Source organism: Enhydra lutris, unplaced genomic scaffold, assembly GCF_002288905.1.
Source record: "Enhydra lutris kenyoni isolate GAN:26980312 unplaced genomic scaffold, ASM228890v2 scaffoldscaffold4, whole genome shotgun sequence".
Lineage (NCBI taxonomy): Eukaryota > Metazoa > Chordata > Mammalia > Carnivora > Mustelidae > Enhydra > Enhydra lutris.
In genome coordinates, this window is record NW_019154088.1 from 27,930,837 (window position 1) to 27,950,926 (window position 20,090).

At 39.7% G+C, this 20,090-nt stretch overlaps 1 long non-coding RNA gene across 2 annotated transcripts; it reads left to right on the forward strand.

Moving 5' to 3' along the window:
* Nucleotides 1–323: 323 nt before the first annotated feature.
* LOC111158366 lies at nucleotides 324–18,686 on the forward strand. 2 transcript variants are annotated; one of them, XR_002641352.1, is made up of 3 exons: nucleotides 324–392; nucleotides 860–930; nucleotides 18,534–18,621. It is a non-coding gene; the product is annotated as an uncharacterized LOC111158366 (long non-coding RNA). The 2 variants fall into 2 exon arrangements; XR_002641351.1 differs by lacking the exon at nucleotides 324–392 and adding an exon at nucleotides 8,390–8,525 and having other exon boundaries at nucleotides 857–930; nucleotides 18,534–18,686.
* The last annotated feature ends 1,404 nt before the right edge of the window (nucleotides 18,687–20,090 follow it).

Sequence of the window (20,090 nt, forward strand, 5' to 3'; positions counted from 1 at the left end):
CACCCAAATAGGTGGATAAATTGAATATATTTAGAGCTCTAAATATATAAATGTGGTTTTTAAAAACTGTTTCCTACAACATTGTTGAGGAATTTGTGATGAAATAATTTTGCTCTTGAGAAATTAATTTTATAAATATCTAAAGTGGCTAGTTGTGTTTGGAACTAAATGCCTGCTGGAGAAATGGGCTAACAAAGGGTGAAGGTGAAGATCATTAGAGGTTTTAGAGCTGGCTGAGACGGGTTGCTGGGGTTGTATAACTGTGCCTAGAGGGCGGGGTTCCTGTACATTCCTACTTCACCAGATAACCTGCCCCCAACACCACTCCAGCTTCTGCCAGACAGATGGAACTCTCCAACGTGAAAATCTGCGCAGCCATTCCAACAAGCGGGGTAGGTGAAATTTGAATTAAAATTCTCCCCTTCCCCCCCCCCACTTGAAGCCAATTGAGGCCAAATCCAGGAGATAAGGAAAGAATAGGGGTCATCTAGATTTTCCTTTCGCGAGTACACACGTCTGCATTCTTCCTAAAAACTACCTACCTGTAAGAGTTCAAAAGGGCTTTCATTCTCGATTTTCTTTTGCGTGTTTTTCTTTTGCGTGTTCTCATCCCAGTCATCCCCCTTTCCCTACCCTCCTTCTAGGGCATCCCCTCCCCCCACCACCAGCAGTTAAAATAATCCACCTCTTATGTTTTTGGCCCCCAAACCGACCCTTTCCCCACTCTAGCGGTCAATTTGCCTGGACCATGTCCTGAAGATGTAGGCCGAAGTGGCTCTGGGGTATATATGGTGTAGTGTTGTGTTTTGAGTCTCTTTTCTCCCTTCCGATTTCTGTCTGTTTTTTCCCTTCACCCAAGACTGCCTGGTGTTGGCCGAAGGATGCCGAAGAAAAAGATTTAAGGACTGGGACACTCTTACCCCAAGATTGGTAAGTGCAAGTGCTTTTCGGAGGGAGGAGAGCTATGCCAGATTGCTTTTTACTAAGGTTTAAACCGCGTCTTTGAGGTCCGGGGCTAAAGTGCTCCTCGTCTTTTGGAAAAATTTTCTTAGCGGGCGCGCTGTCAACAGAAGTAGCTGAGAGAATGCATGATTTTTCCACGTCGGCAGAAAGGCACCGTGGATCCCTAAGTAAAGAGGATGAAGAGATGGCAAAGAGGGATGAAGAGAAAACGAGACGAATTTATGCGTAGGAGGGGTAGTGGGAGACTGAAATAGGTCCCAAAGTGCGAGTAATTCAATTGGTGGAAATAAGATTTCTGAGTCTTGCCGCAGCTTCCAGAATACCCTAACGGACCTTTCTTAAGTTCAAACTCTTAGGCATTTGTTCTCCCTATTTGAGACAGAGCTCTTTGCTCCAGAGCCAAGGACTTGTCTAATTCTTAAGTTCTTTTTTCTTTTCTTCTCTTTCTCTACCCCCCACTTTTTTTTTTTTTTTTTTTTTTTGAGTACGCCCCTCCTCCCTCTATTTTCACACTAACTTTGCCAACCTCTCCCAGATCTGGCCCTCCGCCCCCAGCTCCTTGGCCTGGGTCAGGCGAGGGTTCCCGCGGGATTTAGCGGAACAGCTCCAGGTACAGTGCGGCGGGACCGGGGTGGGAGGCTACTCCTCCGCCTGTTCGGAGGACTCGGGAAAAGCGCACCGTTCTGGGCTTGACTTTGTCCCTGATGGGAATATCCCAGTTCCCGGCTTTGGGAATCTCAGGCAAATAATTGATTATTAATGCACACTTAGGAGACGGCAGTGTGAGCTCGAGAGCCTGGCTGTCCCGAGAGTGCCCGGGGCGCGCCAGACACAGGTCAGTTTCACCCGAAGTGTATTTGGGGCCCTCGCCGAGATTTCCTATTAGCCTTCCCGGCGCCTCAGGGACTCCTGGGTGAAGCTGGAGAAGGGCACGGTGGCGCGTCAGGAATCCAGCCGCGTTGTTTTCTCGGCCTTTGGAATCAAGTAGAAAAGTGATTTGGGCTGCTGAGTCCGGGCGGCGCTGGCGGCCGGTAGCGGGGTAGGAGAGGCGCTTCGGGAAGTGGCGGCCGAGATTCCCGCGGACGCGAAGCCCGGCGCTGAGCATGGAGCAACAAGGTGAGGGCGCTCTTGCCCAGGACAAGGAGAGCTTTGAGTTTGGTAGCTCACACTGCCTGATGCCAGGAAAATTGACTCCACAGCCTTGGCTGGCGCGCTTCCCCACCTTTTTTCTTTTTATTCTTGCCCCCCCCCCCCGCACCCCTTTTCCTCCCTGAAAGTTGTTTCTTTTTATTTACCTGGTGCGGTTTCAGATCTCAGCACTTATCTGCTAGTTGATAAAACTGTTTTCTCTGTAATAGACATCTTTTCTCTTTTCCACTCCCTACTCCTGTTCTATTTCGCTCTCTACCCCATTTTCCCTTCTGCCCAAGCCTGTGGTCCAAGGTGAAGGGTTCTTAAAGGAAAAGAGCTGACCTTGGATAAGAGTTACCTTAACATTAAGGGTTGGAGAGAGGGTGGCCGGGGTTTGGGTGGGCAGAGAGCATTCCATGGGAGATTCTCTGGGGGTGCTTCAATTTGGAAAGAGGATGGGAAGAAAAAGGACAAGCGAATAGAGCTCGTCCACTTCCAACTGCCCTCCCCAGACCCCCCATAAAACCCAATTTCAACGCTTTAACTCCAGCCTCACCTGGCCCTCTATTAAAACTTGAGGTAGGCAGAAATCTTGAAATTGTTGTCATCAGAAAAGGAATTTAAAATAATATTAAATAATTCTCAAAATTGTGTCTGTAGGGGTGAGAGGGGAGATAAAATGCCCTACGTCCTTTTGGCAGTCCGTTGCTTAACCCATATGATCCTCTCCCCTGGTCTTTGGCCTTGCAGAAAAGCTGCATGGGAGGAAAGCACAGCGCACTTTACGAGATTTGAGGATTCGTGTCCGAATGAAACAGTGTTCTGTTGCCAGACATGTTTGGTTATTCATTTTCACCTTAGGTTGAATTTTCTTACAGGGCTAGCACTCCCTGAAATGGGTTGTCTTCTTCAGTTTGGCTACCCACCCCCCCTCCTTTCTGCTACCCTTAGTGTCTCATTCTTTGAATCAGAGCACTTTTAAGGTACAAACATATCTTACTCTACGTCTGCAGGGCAGACGTTGTTGATGCCGTTGATTGGGCAGAAAAACCAAAAACTGTAGTGGAGTTAGGGAGAGTTGTTTCTGGGTTCTTTCATTTTCTCATTGCTCTGAAATGTAATGACCTGATCATTGTTGTTTGAAGTTAAATTATCTGTTAAATTAACCCTAAACAATAACTGATGATATTTTTTCCATTTGGGTCTGGTTGCCCTTGGATGGGAAGGAGAGGCGTTAGAGAATGCTTGGTCACATAGTAATATAATCGAAACCCATATTTAGGTATTATGTAAGAAAGATCACTTTCAAAGAAGCTGAATTTCATAACTAAGAAATTCTTTTAAAGGCCTGTGCTCCAGAAGGACTACAGTAATTCAAGGATGAATGTAAATAAGCATCTTTGTTGATTAAGAGAAAAATATGAACACCGTATTTCATTACTCTTCAGAACCTAAATACTCAAAATCATCATACACTGGTTTTTGCTAAACTAAATTAATTCTGCCCTCCAAGGATAGTCTCAAAAAGAAAATTTGATGTTAAGCAAAATCTGAACCATTCTAGATATCAATTTCTAGAAATCCAAGGCATATTTATTTCTTTCAGTCAGACACTGTTTTGCAATCATTGTAAGAAACAATTTTGGAATAACGCAGATGCTTTTCCCCCCTTATTTCAGATTGCTTGTATATGCAGGCATGGGTGTGAGAGCTTCAGGGTATATTGAAGAAATTAAATTTTTCTTATTTGTTTTAACAAAAGGACCAAAGAATCTTTAAACCCAAAATGTCATAGTAGTTGGGAAAAATCTTCAAAAATAGCACTAGTGTGTGTTTTTCCTATTAAAATGTGCTGAATAATTAGAGGGTATGATAAAGGTTGAAAAATTCAGAACAAGAAAAAGGAGGGAATTTTATTATTTGATACTTTTATAATTTTTATAATTAATAATGTTTTAAAGTTTGACAAAGCTTTCCTAAAAAAGTGGAATATTCCCACCCCTTCAGAAATACTCTAAATGGAATAAAGTAGGATCAGGTAAAACTGGCAGCAAGCACGGCTTGTTTATTTAGGCATTTATTTTCCCAGTAGTAGTAGTAGTAGTAAAGTTGAAAATTTTACTTTTAATTATACGTTGCAAGCTCTGATTGCAGGTTGGAAGACTAAAATCGATCGTTCCTACATCGATAGTGTTGTCTATTACTGCATTGATTTGTGTTTATTTATGCAGAGACTTTCAGTTATTTACTTACATATTTCAGCATCTGCCTCTTGATTATTATTGCAGGTTGGTTTTAATGAAAGAGCTTGTACAGGAAACACATTTGACAGATCAATTTTAAGTAAACTTGATAGTGAATTATAGCAACCCAAAGAGTTTACAAAATTACTTATCATACTTGCTTTTTAGCAATTAGAAACCTGTTTCTGATTAGAACCTCATGATACTTGAAAACTTCCATTCTTCTCTTCACATATTGTATGGATGTTTCAATAAAATAGAAAAACAGATGATTTCATTATGTCAGATATGATAGGGTGAAACCAATGAGTGAGCCTTGTCTTTTTCTGTTGGCATAACTAGGTTTTCCTCATAATAAGCTGGCCGCTGGGCTTACTAAAGATGTAGATGAAAAATCAAGGGGCAGCGAGATTTGAATATAGAAATGGTATTGTTAACTTTAAGTTATTGGGGCTTTACTTCTTGTTAACTGGATATTTCAGAAATCTTCAGTATATATTAAATGCATTTATACATTCATCTGTTGTATTATTTAGTGTATATCTACAATCACACCTTAGGAAAATAGGTATTCTCTTGAACTAATAGCTCACATGTGAATGTTATATATCAAGGCTCATTTGAAGAAATACAACAGCTAAAGACCACGGGGTGTGTCTTTTATAGGTACAGGCAATTGTGGGAGATTGAGATTCATTCCTGTTTGTGCTTATTATCATCACAAAATATTGAAAGATGACTTGGAAATTGAAAAAAAAAGTGGTCTAATTTATCGAGGGCTATTTACTCCTCGTTTTATAGGATTTTGCTTGCAGTTTGGAAGAGGAGTCTTTCTTTCCTAGTAATTTGGAAGACATCTACCAAATGTGGTTAACAGTCATACTCTTCATCTCTTGCACCACCACCCCCCTCCCCGTTCCTGCCACCCCCTCCATTATTTAAGAGAAATATAGAAAGGAAAAGTAACCGAATTCTTTCTTGAGAACGAAAGGGCCTTAGGAGAGGGAAAGGGAATTAATCTCTTCACCCTGGCGAGTGTTCCAGAAACTACTTATCCTCAGCTTCCGCGACGTGAGAGGTGGAGCCTCACAGTCCGGCAGCTGCAGGCAGAAGGTGGGCGAGCCCCGGGGCCCTCAAGCTTTGCAGAAGGTTGAAAGGAGTGAAGGGAGAGATTTGAGTTTGTTTATTTGGTTTATTTTATTTTTCTATCCTGTGCCAAGCCCTTGAAGTTAACACAGCGACATAGCCTTTTAAGACTAAGCACTCCTGGCATTCTTTCGAGACCGAGATTCCAGAGCATCGAATGAACAGGACTTATAGCGAAGGCGTGCTCACCCACCCCTCCCTCCATCTTTTTACGCACGCACCAGCTCGTCCTCACGTGCACGGGGTAGTGGACAGTGTTGACTTGAATTGCTCTCGCTTGCTCCAAGACTTTCCTGTGAATGAACCCGAAAACACTCGACAGGTCGTGAATAATCGTTTTAATGAGTGTGCAAAGCGTGCGACGGAGTGCACCGAGCTGTCGGGTTAAACAAACAACTTGTACCCTGACCAAATCCGATTGTTAAAGTGCAAAGTGATGTCAGTACCATTTCCATTGCCCTTCGGAAAACCACAGATCTGACACGCGGGAGTCCAATTTTCCCCATTAAAGAAAAATAACAATATTTTCCAACCGTGTATGTGATCTTCTTTAATATTAATCTGAGCCAAAGGAAACCTCATTTGAGAGTCAGAGAAGTAGTCATGTCACTGTTTCAAAAACAAATCAAAAGGGAAAATGAGGAAGAAATGAGAACAAATATAGTCTCAGAGAGGATTTCTTTTTGATAGCTCATGTCATTACTGATCAATACTATAAAAATCTTACATATATATAACATTTTACAGCTCACTACAAGCAAATATCAAGTGTATCTAACCAATTGGAGTTGGTAATTTGCTTCTGTACTAAGACTGAATCTCTATACCTGTAAAAACTTTTTCTATTGAAAATGTAACTACAATATTTGCTGTTAAATATTAGCCTGTGAGAGAATGAAGGGACAAGTAGTCTCCACATTTATGCTCTCAAGGAAAACAATTTGGAGGAAAGTAATGGGAAAGGAACCCTGATGGGCCACCATCTAAAACAATAACAAAAAGCACAAGTGAGCTCTTGATGGATAACACACTTTTCCCTTTCTTTGTACAACTGCACTGGGGAAATATTTTTGTTTCTTTCCATCCAGTTAAATGATCTATTTGGAATCAGCTACATGTTCTCCTTTCCTTGTTCATTCTCTTATCTTCTTTCACAATTCCAAACACCAAAAACTACATGAAGAGTAAGAAAATTAAACCTCGAAAGATGTAAGAGAAATCCCTTTTACATATGCCCTCTAAAATTTTTGTGGAAAAATGTGTAAAATGCTTCCCCTGCCAGCAACTCATACACACTTATGAGTCAAACAAAATGTCCAAGATGCTTGGAAACCAGTGTATTAGTTCCAAATAACTAGCTTCTTCAACTCAGTAACAATATGGGAAGATTAAAGTTTATACTTTCATTGGATTAAGAAACATAGGTTATGTATTTTTCTTTATTAAAGACTGAAAATATATCATGTCCTATAGTCTGAAAGGTTACTGTCCTCTTATAATTGTAACCAGCTTGTAGAAATGAAATGGTAGGGATATGGCACATTTGAATATGGGAGTTCAGCAGCATTTGCTCACTTAACTCCTACTAGCCATATTGTCATCTACATCTTTCTTTCTGACCATCTATTTCACATATGAATATGTTAATATACAACCAATTGCAATTAAATGAAATAATCCACCTAAAACATGACTGAGGTGTTTGATGGAATAAGGAATTTCTATGGAAGTCATTGTAGTTTTGCCTATTATGGTTGCTAGTTCTTATACATCTGTGTTCATTTGGCACCAATTGGATAAAATGGAAGGTATTGAAATTCAGTTTCCATCATCAAAACTTGGAAAAGACAACCAGTAGTTTAGGACCGTGTTTTTGTTGATTTTGACTGTTATCTAGTGAATGTCTGTATCAGAATATCAATTCAGACTATCCTTTATTTTCTAGGAAATTTGACAAAAAATGACTATCAAAAACTAGGGACTTGCATTTTTTATTGTTTTAAATATTTCTGGGCACACAACAGACTGTGCAGTTATTACCTAAACAGATTTCTTCTCTGTGGGCTGACTGAGTTGAGGAATTTTAGGAGTCACTGAAAGAGCCACATCCATTTCTGTTTTAAATGCACAAACAGCAAAGCTAGAGGGTGCGTCTGTTTTTGTGTGTATATATGTAGTTAAAGAACTACACTATCAAAACATTAATTATATTTGAAAGAGAGCAGAGAGCTTGTTGTGGAGAGAATTGCATTATTGAATTTATATTCCATGGAATCTGTCTGTGGAGAGGGCTGAAATTGTATACCTGTCTTATATCATGCACCCTCTCCAGTGAGGTGCATAACTAGAGCAAAGAGAGGCAAACTTGGAGGGGAGTGAGCATAGATATTTGGATGTCCTAAGCAAGGGAATCCACGTGCAAATGCAAATCACATGAAGAAAAAGCATGGGGTCTTTGTTCTCTGTCAACAAAAGCAAATATAGTATTTTTCCTCTATCAAGCAAATCACAGAATGATCTTAAGTTGAATTTGGAGGAGGGGGAGAGGTTGAGTGACTAAGAATATTTCAATTATCATATTTCTGATCCCCAAGTCCTGTTTATTTCACAGCTGCCAATTTTTATATCCAAAATTTAGACTCTCTTCCTCCCAAATCCTACATTGGTATGAATCATCCCTGATCATTTTTAGTTTTTTGGCTTAATTACCAGTTTTCAGCTTTAAATTACCAATAAACTAATTAATCTGACTAATCTTTCTAAACTTCTACTGAATAGTATAATAGCTGCAACAACAACAAAAATAAAATAACAAAACTACAGCAATAATGACAGAAATAAAATGTTAATAATAATGCAAACAATAGTAGCAGAAACAATTTTAAAATAATTTCTCTGGTCGACAGGATGAAGATGGAATCCATTTCAGTCTGAAATGTGTTTCATGGCTGTAACGGGCATTCCTCTGAATTCTTGTTTCACTGGTTAGATGGATCCAGTCCAACTCAAGTGTTCTAAAAAAGACTCCCTTGGTCTAATATGGTAGGTCTTTTTAATAGCACTAAGTACTTTTGTACCCATTCCTCTTCATTGCTATAGGCATGTCCCCCTTGGGCACCATTCCCAGGTAAATCAATCTGGGATGGAGATTGGAAACTGAGGTAGATGTATGAAGGGATTCTTGGGTAGAAAAACCTGGTGCCTTCTGGCTGGAGCCCTGCTGATGAATGGACAAATTGTTATATTTGGGAATCGTGTTCACAAAGCTGAGGAGTTTCAGAAGGACAAAGTAACTGAGGTTCCTTTGAGTCTAAAGAGAACACTGGCCCTGAGGAACTCAGCCCTAAGGGCAAGACACAAAAATCAGGAATTAGGTCCCCCTGATCATCAACTCTTTTGATTACTTTTGGGATGAAGGGACAGAAAGGGGACAATAAAATGAGGGGAGTAGAAGTGAAAGGAAGAACCCAGGTTGAAGATGTTAATAACTAGTGGTGATCCAGCTAGTAAAGCTAAGCTTGTCTCTTTAGGGGGAGGTAGAAGTGCTTTTGTCAATTGTAAACCTGCCAAGGTTTACTGTTCTACGTGCAAGAACAGCCACCAGTTCCTGAGTCTATGCTCTGAATGAAGAATCTGCCATTAAGTTTGTACCTGCAGGGATCTAATTCCATCAGCCAGAATGTTCTCTCCATCTTCCAAGCCCTTGCCTGCCACCCCCCGCCCCCCAGCCAAGAAAAAGGAAATGAAAGAAAATAAAAATCAGGTGGGGAGGGAATGAGACTCAATGCTTGTCGGGCAGATGTTGGGGTTAAAGCAGGTTGTCTGATAACTGCCTTCATTTGTGGAGGGGAAAGAAAGCTGGTTAGGAGATGAAGGGGAGCTACAGGAGAGGAGAGCAGGACTGAGACAGAAATTCCTCAGCAGCCCAGCAGCTAAAACCAAACGAAAACAGACCTTAGTTACAGAAGAATGGACTGGGAGGGAGCAAGGAAGGGTGACTTAAATTTTTAGGCTTTGTTGTATTTTCCTGCAAATCAATGTAGCCCTGAACATTTACAAGAAAATAAGATCTGTGTGCCTTCTTAAAAAACAAATTACAAAAGGCATAACTATCAATAGCCAGTTTTGTTCTCTAGAAAACTTTTTTATTTAGATACTGTCTTCAACTTCACATATGGACACAGTCCATAACTGAACCCAACAGTAGTTGAAGGAAGCAAGGGTGGGAAAGAAAGGGCTGGCCTCCCTGCTGGTAGTACCAGGCATCTATCTCTGCACCTTTCACAGCAGGGAGGCTGAACAATCTTTTTTCATTTCTGTCTAGGTTTTTTTTTTTTTTTAAGTACAAAAATATTCCTGTTCATGAGAATATTATTTCACTAAGAGCAACCAAGACTGAGGAGCTTTCATTTCTAGATAAATTTCAGAGATAAATTCACTGAGGTGATGCTCACTCTGCAACGGTAGTAAGGCGACTTTGGCTAAAACTGTGTATCGCTTTGCTCTTCAATGGCTCCCCAGGCTTTCTCCGTGTACTAACAATAACTAAGAACTACTAAGTTCACTTAAGCTCTTCTGGAACTACAGCTCTGCAACTTGAAATCAGACTGGAGCTTTCCATATAAAATCCAGTTCTAATTAAAATAACATTTTAAGGAAAATATTGTTATTGCAATTTTTATTTGAAAATTTCCTTTGATTCAGAGATAAGTGTCATTCATTTCAATAAGAAAGTTAAAAGAAATCAATATTTCCAGTAAAAGTGCCCTCAACTCTGTTACACACACACCCAGAGTATGGCTTTTAAGAATTTATTTTCAAACACTTTGATTTTAATTGTATATAACTGAGAACCTCTGAGTCCTTGGAGACATGCCTAACTAAAAGACACTAAATTAATACTCTTATAATGGGAATATTTGATAGAAAGTAAAGATACACCAAAAACAGTTATTTCACAAAGTAGTAAAAGTCATGCAGACATTTGCGTGCACTCAGTTTATGCACTTATTAAACAAAATATTCTATATCCCAATATCTTGAAAAATCTTTAACCTACACAAACCAGATATTTAAATGCTTATGCATTTATACACACATATATACACATTATATATACCATGTTACATATAGTTCAAATGTTTATATTCATTCTTTATAGAAACTAAGATCTAAACAAATATTAGCATTTGTAACTTTTTAACTACCAGTAATTGGGGTTTATGACCTGTAAACAACGAGAGAAAGGCAGAACTACTACATTCTGCTTAGACTGTATTAAGAAGCAAATATAGGTTTCTTTCTGTCTTGGGGTGTTGCAAGAATAAGGAATTTAGGGATGAATGGAATTGCGATCTATATATGTTTCAATAAACCAAGAGGCAGTAATTTCATTCTTTAAACTTTAACATCTTACTATTAAAGAAAAGACATATCTACAGTTTCAAAGATAGAAGAAGTAAGCCCAAGTCAAGTGATGATATTTTGAAAGGAATGGTTTCAAATGATGGTAACATTTTTTTCCAACAAAGAACTTTTCAAGGCAGATAAAGCCAGATCCGTTGCACAAGTGGCAAAGCAAACATTTTAGTAATGGGCTGTGTGTGTGTGGGGGGGTATTTAATGGACTGACACACTTTGAATATTTATGAAGAGTAATATTTCTTTGAAGAAGGTCATGATTGTCCATCATGTTCCTTAAAAACTGGTAATAGGTAGCGAAGGAAGTTTGGGGGAGGAAAAGTTCAAGCATTCTAACTATTGCTAATGGTGAAAGAATATGACCTGTGTAGAACAGGAAAGGATTCCATGCCATGAGAGAAGTTGCAAAAGTCTTTGGTCCTATCATGTTTAATCTCTTTTAGATACACATTTCAAAAACATATCCTTTCCACTAGGCTCTCATCTGCAGTTATGGCTCACAGACATTTTGTATTAAAGTGTAGTCCAATGCATCAGTGCAGTTTTGAAAACAGTGGATGGGAAAAATAAAGGTACAGTTTTATCAATGAAATTCTCACTGGCAGTTGAAGAACAGGAAAGAGGGAGGCTTCAAAACAGGGTGGTGGGAGGAGAGTAATATTCTTTAGGTGAGTTTTGGGAAGATGCTAAGTAAAATGCTGTTCAGAAATTGGGATTAATCGAGCAGTTTAAATACAAATCTGCCGGAAATCATGCTCTGTGCGAATGAAAATGAAGGAATTTATGCATATTCTAATTTTCCCTCTTTGGCTGCTATTTTGGAGGAAGAGACTTCTTTTGCTGATGGTGGGACTTTTTTGTTCCGCACAGGAAATGTGTAAATGAACACAAATGTTATTTTTTTTTTCTCCTTTCCATTTCTCTCCTCCCTTCCTCCTCCCTCTTTCAACAATTATAACTTGTTAGGGACCTCAGTTCCGTGGCCACAGATCCCAGGGTTTCTCCCCATTTCCGGGATGCCAGAGGGCAGGCAGTGCAGGGAAGGGGAGTCAGGGTTCCTCTGGGTTAGACCTTTGGAAATTAACTTATAGCTCCCATTTCATTTTCGGACATTCAAAGACAGTAGAGAGTGAGAAGTCATACGTTTAATGTGATGAAAATTCATCTCAAAAGCTATTTCCTCTCACGACTGAATTCTCAGTAAAACTGGACTGAGGAGAACTTAAAAGTGATCTCATAAACCAAGTTGTGAAGATCTACTGACCTCCAGCGCGGAGTCGAGCTATTTTCTCTCTCATGCCCTTGGGAACAAACCGTACTGGTGCATTTTAATTATATTAACACCAGCAAGAAACTCTCTCGGTTAGCCTATTCTGATGTAAGTCGCCTAATGCTGAGACGAAGTGAAGTGGAACGCTGTGGTCGTTCTGTGTTTTGTGGCGTATATAAGGGACTCCTGAGACGGTTCATCAGGTGCGTGGGGTGAAGGTAGGGGCGGGGGCGATTCTGTCCACGGGGAAAGCAAGAGGCAGCGGGAGCCGGAGAGCCTGAGAGAGAGGAAAAGAGGCGCTCTCTTTCCTCCGGGTCACGCATTGTCAGTCCACGCTGAGAGCTCCAGAATTAATTCCGGAACGGGGAAGACAAACTGACACTCCGGGTTTCCAGCTCCTTTACTACCCTCTGGATAAAAGTCTCGGAGCCAACGCTATTCTTAACTATTTAATTTGAAAAGAGCCCGGTGGTGCACTCCCCACTCCCCCCGCCCCCGGCTCCCTCAGCCGCCCACACAGCGCCGCCCCAGCCCGAGCGTCCTCAAAGGCCGGAGCGCCTCAGCCCGGTTCACCAGCAGCCCTGCGAACCCGGCCGAAGCCTCCGCGAAGGAGGGCGGCGAGAACGAAGCCCCACCTCCCCCCACCACCCGCCATCCCCGCCCCATCCCTAGCTCGAGCCGCTTCCTCGCACATACTTTCAGTGCCCCCATGGGAGCGTCGGTGCCCCAGCGTGCCTGCTTTCTCACATCCCCTACGCCGGGACCCCATCCCGCCTCCCACTTCAGTCTTCCTCTGTCAGGAAGGGGGCGCCGCTCGGCAGGCTCCGGGCAGGTCAGCGCGCCGCTCGTGTGACTCGAGGCCGAACGCCCGTTCCCCTCCCCGTACAGGCGGGGGGGGGGGGGGGGGGTTGTGCAGAGTCGCCGAGCAAAAAGCTGCGAGAGGCACGCGGCCCCTTCCCTGCACAACTCACGTCAAGCTTACAGCCACATTTAGGAACCTCTTCCGAAGAGCTCAAAAATTCCCATTTTGCGGAAAGCCTGTTAGGACGTGATAGGACCGTGTGGTCCGAGAAACCCGTGAGAGGCTTCGAACGACCTCGGTTCTAGAGTCAAACCCTGCTGGGGGCAATTTCTCCCGCGCACTCCAGATCCTGCACTTCCGGTCCCCCTGTGGGGTCCTGACCGTCCCCTACGCCCGCACTTCCGCAGAATCACGTGGCTCAGGGATGTGTGGAGAGCTGTTTCCAATACCTTTATGTAGCTGCTGGGGCCTTCAGCTGTTCCCGTCATTTCTCTTTATTCTGAATTTCCTTTAATTTCCTTGCTTCCCTCTGTGGGAAATGGAGTGCAGGAGGGCCAGAGGTTGAGAGAAAAGGCCCACTGAAGATGATCGTGTTTTGTTGTTGTTTGTTTGTTGTTGGTGTTTTGTTTTGTTTGGCTTTTCAGATCACCTGCCCCTTTCTGAACTTCCTGGATGAATTCACATCAGCAACTAAGACTCAGGCATCTTTGTTTTCCCCCAGGGCCTACATCAGTGTCTGCACTTAGTAGGCATGCAATGAATGTTGAAGGAATTATGAATAAATATGCTGCCTCTTTGGGCACATGTGGTTAGGGTTAGTGAATAGCCTCAGAAATCAAGTGACCTTTGACTTGTGTTTTGTTGAAGTCAGTTGAGAGGTTGATAGATAAATGATTTTTACAGGGATTTTGATTTTCTTTTGAAGGGACTTCCCCAAAGCAGTGAAAGGAAATCTTCTAGAGTTGTTGAAAATGTTTTCCTGGACTTACTCGTGTGTATGAAGTAAAAAGCTGTGATTTAGAATTTGGGGGTTTATCAGCCCTTCTGTGGCTTTTCCATTTTGCTTTCTTTTTAAAGTTTTACTTATTATGACGAGAGGTCAAGGTCTGTGAAGGTAATCCCTTGTACCCAATTTGAGGCAGTAACTAATTTCTCTTTTGCTTTCCTGCTATGTCACAATTTAACCCTTGAAAACCTTAATTCACTTCTGCATTGTGTCTTCTGCCTCCTTCAGCTGTTCTTGTTCAGAAAAACACTTGTTTTTAAAGGCCATAATAACTTTAGAAACGAGATAAATTTTGTAGTTGTGAAGTTGTATGGCTGAATTCAGTCAGCATATATTAAATGAATGTTTTACTAATCTATGGTTATGTAACCATAGATTAGTCCCTAGAGTATTTAATGTGCCATATTCATTGACTATAAAATAGTGAAAATATATAACCAACAAGTTAATAACCAGGAATGGAATTTGAAAGGTTATAATTGCTAATCAAATTTAAAACATTTATTAGCATCATTATTAAGAGGGATACAAATAAGACCTGTTCTTATCCTCTGGGAACTTACAGTCTAGTTGAGCATAAATAATGTAAACATAAATTGCTAGAAATAGCTACTAAGTAATATTCAGTGTGGCATATTGAAAACATTCAGTAAACAGTTGCCTCACATATTAACTTGCAGTCATGCCATTCTTCTAACAGAAATATGATACTGATAAGAAATAAAGGAAGGATTAATTAGGAAAACTTTCATGGAGAAAATGAGTTTGTCTTTTATGTGTCACATAGGAAGATGATCATATGCAAGATGTTTGTGTTTGAGGGGGTAAAGGTGATATAAGTGGAAAATGAGAAAGATGGTTGGTGAGATGGAGTTTGGTGGTAATTTGTAGGAAACCTTAAAGACCACGTAGAGGAGTTTGTATTTGATAACAGAAGTGATAGAGACCTATTGTGGTGCTATGGGCAGAGGATGGCTTTATTAAAATTGAGATTTATATTTAGATGATTCTAGTCAGCACTTGAGTATAGTGAAAACTGAGGTAAAAAGAGTAGGAGAAAAGACTTTGGTGCAGTTCTGGAATGGGATACTACAACAGAGACAGAACTATGACAAGGCCCTTTCTCACCAGTTTTTAAACAGTGGGAATTACATTGAAATGATAAGATCAATAACGAGCCTTGAATGGAACAAGAGCCACAGCACCCCTGAAATCAGTACTACTCCTTTATTCTTCATTGTTGGTGGTGCTAGGATATATTAGGTGTTGACTGATGGAAACAGTATCATGATATCTTCTCCAATTAAGCTCAAGATACCTTTCTTACAGCATCTTTACTCATTATTCATCTGTAGTAGTTCTTAACTGTCTCAATTGGGTGTGATTTCTGACACCCTACAACCTTCCCTGTCCCCACCTCAGGCACATTTGGCAATGTTGGGAGACATATTTTTTAGTTTTAACAACTAGGAGGCCACTACTGGCATCTAGCAAGTAGAAGCCCAGGATAATTATTGCGAAAGTCTTACAATGCATGGGAGAACCCCCCCAGGGCAACAAAATATCTAGTCCAAAAAGTCAGTAGGGCTGAGGCTGAGAAACCATCAGTTATGGGAATGAAGCATGAGCTCTCAGAGCTGCACAATGAGTCCCAGAACCTAACTTCTATTATATAACAACTTCAGTTGACAAAATGTTTTATTTGTTTAGTGAGTCTGATGTACCTCTGAAGACGGCAGTGCCTCTGTCTAGACCTGAGGCCTCAGAAACAGGAAAATCAGAAGGGTACCTGCTTGGATTTTCTACTTTTTATAAAATGGAGTTAGAAATCTCTCTTAAAGATTTGTCATCTAAATGTTATTTATTAAATTGATAAAATGTGCCTTTGGAGTTGCTTAGCAACTTATGGAAAGCTTGCTTTTTAGAAGCTCATTTGTTTGTTTAAAACTAGGGTAGGTTGCATATTATTAGCTACATTACATAAATCAACAAAGAAATGTACACTGAAAATGGAATAAGATGTTTCAACACATTTTCTGCTCTCGGTGTCTGGCAATTAAAACACTCTAATTGTCTGGTAGAATTGCATGAAGTATTTGACAAACATTATTTATGTATGAAACTTCAACATAATATTGAGTATGTAAGAGAACCAAAGGGGAAAAATTAAGCAGGTTTGTCATAAAGTATGTGTTTATCTTAACCTTTCTTCTTCAAAAATCTTATCTACTAAGTACTTTTATCAGACACTAATTATACTCTTTCAGAAAAGAATTTCTCCCAACACCCTTCAGTGCCTGCACCCTTTAATCATATCTCATTACATCTACCTAATCCATATCTTTTTCACATTGCCAGGGCTCATTAACAGTTTTAAAAGCCAATCTTGGACATTATTATTCCTTGTAATTGAGATGAAAATAATGTCAATAATATTTTATTTCTAAAATGTAATGGATCATTTAAAATTTGTTCTGAAGCCATTTCTACTTTAAATATTAATGAGAAATTAACTTTCAAACATGCATTAAGCTAGCAGGAATGGTGAGATGTGTCTGAAAACCCTGAAGCACCTTTTTGAAGGAGAAGTTATTTTTATAAGCTGTTTTAACAGTGGGTCATCAGTCACTTTGAAGGGAAGTGATCCTTGATTAACAGTTGGCTGATACTGTGCTTCCACAGATGTGTAGCAGCAATACAGGTGCTACCTATGAAACAGGACAGGTAATTCTCAAGACCTGAGCATCTTCTCTTTATTTAATTATTTATTTTTTTAAAGATTTTACTTATTTACTTGAGAGAGAGAGAGAGAAAGAGAGAGAAAGCAGGAGGGGGAGATGGTCAGAGGGAGAAGCAGGCTTCCCGCTGAGCAAGGAGCCTTGGAGTGGGACTCAATCCTGGGACTTTTGGATCATGACCCCAGCCACCCAGGCACTGATAAGCATCTTCTTTTTCTGATTGAAAAGGTAAAAAAGTTTGAATGGGCCTTCATTTTTGTGTATTGCCTCAACTGTTGTAGACGAGACAAACAAAATGTCTCAAATAATGAACTGAACATCGACATCATGTTTCCCGTATATTTAAAGAAAAGATTGTAAGTATGGCTAGTCCTTTATTATGTTTGATATCCCATTTTTAGAAAAGGAAACCTGGATCAAATTTGCAGTTACATGGCTAACGTAGAGCCTCTTGATAATGACTTTCCAGGACTTGTCAGCCAAATCCTGCCTCTTGGGATATAGCTACATAGGACTAATACATTATTCTCAAAAATGGAAGCTTCCTCCACCATTATAATTGAGTTTGAGATTCTTTCTTGAAAATTATCATTAGCAGTCTTACGAAAAGGGTGGCTGAGCCTGGGTGGCTCAGTCAGTTGTGTATCTACCTTCAGCTCAGGTCATGATCCCAGGGTCCTGGAATCAAGCCCCATATTGGGCTCCCCACTCAGTGAGGATCCTACTTTTTTCTCTCCCTATCCCTCTCCCTCTGCCTGCTGCTCCCCCTGCTTGTGCTCTCTCTCTGTCAAATTAAGTATTTTTTTTTTTTAAAAGAGTCTTAGGAAAAGCTTAATGGTCCATTATTCATTTATTGTGCATATACTATTAATCTATAATGTTTGGAAAAAGAAACACAAACCCAAAGTCATTATTCCAAAAAAGCCCAGGTTTTGTACAAGTACCTCAAGCTGTTTTCCAGTAGCAAAGGAGATGTAATAAAGCTTTCATTCAGCTTTAATTTTTTTTTTTTCATTTATTAGTTCTGCCAGACAGGAATTAGCTCTTATTTGGAGTATTTTATTTGACATTTTTAAAGTTTTTTCTTTGGAATATATATATATATATATATATATGTGTGTGTGTGTGTGTGTGTGTGTGTGTGTGTACACATATACATACACACACACACATACATATACATATTTTTTTTGTCTTTTGGAGTTTTATGTTTCTTTTGATTTCTCTCCACTACTATGGTACAGTTTGTTGTTGACTATAGTAAACTCTTAAGAAGAACCAAATGAAACCATATGATAGTTGGTGAGTTTGGTGTGCTGTGTCTTTCACAGTTGTTAAAGTAAGACAATTAGAATTTTAGGATCCCTCATATTAAGAAAATACTCGACCTTTTTTCTCTTAAATTCTTTAAAATTTTTTATTCATAATTTTTGGGAAGGGTAACTTTGTGTATGCTCAATTATACACAATTTTTCATGTATTTTCTTTTTGTTTTACTGAAATAGTTTGCATATTCAGATCTTACCGAACCTTTACAGTGACACCATAGACCACAGACGATGCTTACTTAAATGGCATTTCCCTCCTTTTATTATCAATTAGTTCTACTAATGAAAAAATTTGGTGAATGTAACAAAATGCTATAACACTACAAGAATTTTAAAAATTACAAATATGGTATTAATATAGTTTAAAATTACTTTTGCTTTTGTAACCTAATTTTTATCTTTGTCTGTTTCTCTTCTTATTAGAAGTTTTGCCTTTTCTCTATTGATCATTTATTTTTTTTTTATTCTTTTCATGTTATTTTCAGAGGTTTCTCATTGGCCAGTACTATGAAGGTTGATGGCATGATCATTCACTTCACATCAAAGGATATCTACTCATCAGTGTGCTGTTGTCAGTCAGAGGTTTCCAAATATGTGTTCTCCAACTCAAGGAAAAGTAGCTGGATCCAGGCAGAAACATGTCTAGGAACTCCCTAACTATGCATGCTGTGTCTCCAGAGAAAGCTGCTTCAGCATTCCTCCTGGTTTTTGTTTTTGTAATACTTTTCTTGACAGCATTCTCCAGACTCTAAACTACTAGAATAGTTCCTAAGTTCATCCAGATCTTTCCCATGTCTGAATTCTTGGTCCTCTTCCCACCCCCTGGCTCACAGATAAAAAAGAAACAACAATAAAGGAATAAAAATTGTTTGTTTCTGTCTGACTGAATCATTCCAGTCTTGAAGCACCCTGGTGGTTTAATTAACCTTGTTATTGCATTTACTATCTCCCACATACTTGTTTGTGGGAAAGTGCTCTTGGCATTCTCCTAGTTAGAAAAAGGAACACCAGGACTGTGACACTGGACTTTGCTCTTGAAGTGCATGGCATGATGGCAGCATAAAGCTTGAACAAGCTTAGTTTTTCATTGATGGGTTGCAACTGGCAAAGCACCATCTTTCCCTGACACTGTATGACAGCTTTGATGAATTCTAGGCCATTCTTCCTTCCAGAGCAACAGTTCTAGCCTAGCATGGGGTTTGGTACCATTATAAAGAGAAACATGGTGGCTCTTGTAAGAGGAGTTTGGAAAGCTTTACCCCAGCAATCAAGATGTATGTTAAAATGATTAACTGAATCCTGTGGATACACTGCTTCGACACTATGTAAAAGAAAAAGAGAAAATCTGTTATCCTCACTAATTCCTCATAAATAGGCAGGATTTTTCAGTGAGCACTATCTTATCCTGGAATTAATTCTTTCAATTCTTGTCATTTTTTTTCTTATTCTTAAGACTATATGAGAGAGATATTGGCAAAAGATTTGAAATAAAGGACACAAGATGAGGTTGCCTTTGGATTGTTGGATTTCAAGAGCAGCACAAAACAGATTAGTACAAGGATGTGCAAAGTTCTCTTAAAAGAACAGATATATTCCTGTGCAGCAGGGTTTGACATAAACTAGTTGAAGGTTTTGACATATCCACAGAAGGAATTTTAGTCATGGAAGCAGATAACAGGAAAGTCAGAAGCAATATGGGCTAAAGCCTATCCAAGTATGGTTCAGAGATGAGGGAGTGGAACTTAATTCCATTGAACCTCAGTCCCAAAGACAAGGCTGTTCATATGGTGAATGAGTATCAGGCTATTTATACTTAAAGCTATTAAACATTCTATTTACAAAAATATCTTCATTCTGAATCCATGTTTTTCAAGTAATATTTTATTATTTGGCTTCCAAAGTATCTCTGCTCCAAGGATATATACTAATCACATAGATTTCATATATATCATTTATCATATATATATATACACACATATATATGTGTGTGTGTGTGTGTGTGTGTGTGTGTGTGTGTGTGTGTGTTTAAGTAGGCTCCATGT